At 40.7% G+C, this 1,900-nt stretch overlaps 1 non-coding gene across 1 annotated transcript; it reads left to right on the top strand.

Moving 5' to 3' along the window:
• The first annotated feature begins 663 nt into the window (after positions 1-663).
• On the top strand, positions 664-767 carry LOC127742250 (small nucleolar RNA R71). Its single transcript, XR_008003438.1, has one exon. It is a non-coding gene; the product is annotated as a small nucleolar RNA R71 (small nucleolar RNA).
• Positions 768-1,900: the final 1,133 nt, after the last annotated feature.

The raw sequence follows: 1,900 nt of genomic DNA, 5'->3' as shown, positions 1-1,900 counted from the left end.
ATCAACCACTAAACTAAAATTGTTCAATCCTTCAATCCCTGTGGGATCGACCTCACTCCCGTGAGTTTTATTACTTGATGCGACCCGGTACACTTGCCGGTGAGTTTTGTGTTGGATCGTTTTCCACACATCAGGTTAAGGTTAGATGGTTGAGAAGGGTGATTAGGTGGGTGTTGATGGGATCTCTGTGAGGGATTTTAGTGAGTTGCATTGTTGTTGGGATTGTGGTTGTGGCATTTCTGGTCTTAGCCTTGGTCTTGTTGGTTTCACCATCCAAAATTAGGGTGGTTTCTCCAACCAGAATTGTAAGTTTTAGAGTATAGATCATGGGTCTGCTTGGGTGAATTTCCAACATAATTGGCTTGTTCCCAGTCACCTACTTAGTTATCTTCCACCTTCTTGGTAAGGTCAGCTAACTGCTTGGTGATCATCTTATTTTGAGCTAGCAGTGCATCCATGTGGTTCAGCTCCATCACTCCTCGAGTGTTGCTTCTTTCAGAAGCATAGAAGTAATCATTCTCTGCCATAGTCTCTATGACATCTATGGCTTCTTCAATGGTCTTCTTCTTGTTTAAAGAGCCCCCTGATGAATGGTCTACGGCCTTTTTTGACATGTAAGAAAGACCTTCATAGAAAATATGCAGTTGATACTATTCATTGAACATGTCTGGTGGGCATCTTCTTGTTAAGTCCTTAAACCTCTCCCATGCCTCAAAGAGAGTTTCACCATCTTATTGCCTGAAGGTTTGTACCTCAGCTCTCAGCCTGTTGATCCTTTGAAGAGGGTAGAATTTTGCCAAAAATTTGTTCACCACATCTTCCCAATTCGTTAAGCTCTCCTTCAGGAAGGATCCCAGCCATTTAGATGCTTTGTGCCTGAGTGAAAAGGGGAACAAAAGCAGTCTATAGACATCCGGATGAACAACATTAGACTTCACAGTGTCACATATTCTCAGGAAGGTGGTTAGATGTTGATTGGGGTCTTCTTGGGCACTCCCTCTGAATGAACAATTGTTCTGAATAAGGGTGATGAGTTGGGGTTTTAATTCAAAGTTATTGGCATGTATGGTTGGCTTTTGGATGCTACTTCCACAATTTCCTGGGTTTGGATTGATGTAAGAGCCTAGCACTCTTCTTTCTTGCCCAGCATGATTCACAGGGCCTTCTTTGACATAGTTGTGAGCTTCTTCTTTATGGTTGTTTTCCAAGTTCTCCTCCATGTTTGTTTCAAAGTACTCTTCCTCTTCCTCAGCACCAACAACTCTTTTTCCTCTTGCTTCCCTCCTTAATCTAAGGAAGGTCCTCTCAGGTTCTGAATCAAAGGAAGTTGAAGCTCCGCTTCTTCTCCCTGTCATACAACTAACAGAGCACACAACAAGAAATAAAGTGAAGTGATTATACTTGTTAGAGTGGCTGTTAGTGTGAGTAGTGCAAATTATCAAATAGTTAGTGGGTTAGTGAGAAGAATTGTAAGTAATAACAAAAAAAAGAAAACAGAGAGGGTAGAGGGGATGAAGAAGAGAATGACTGAAGCTAAAAGTAATTGACAAGGTAAATTGAACAAACAAAAGAAAAATGATCAATCTAGTGATCTTTCAACTTAATCATTGTCGATACAAAATCAATCCCCGGCAACGGCGCCATAAACTTGATGCACAAAAACTTGTCACTCAACAAATTTCCCTTCGGCAAGTATAACGAATTGTCGTCAAGTAAAAACTCACAATAGAGTGAGGTCGAATCCCACAGGGATTGATTGGTCAAGTGACTTTTGTTGGAAGAGTGTACTAGTTGAGCTAAACAGAAATTTAGTTGAGATTTGCAGAAGATTAAATAGCGGGAAAGTAAATTGCAGAAAATAAATTGCAGAATCTTAAATGGGAATTTGGGGAGATGAGCA

Source organism: Arachis duranensis, chromosome 9, assembly GCF_000817695.3.
Source record: "Arachis duranensis cultivar V14167 chromosome 9, aradu.V14167.gnm2.J7QH, whole genome shotgun sequence".
NCBI classification, from domain to species: Eukaryota; Viridiplantae; Streptophyta; class Magnoliopsida; order Fabales; family Fabaceae; genus Arachis; species Arachis duranensis.
This window is presented reverse-complemented; position numbering and strand designations above follow the sequence as displayed.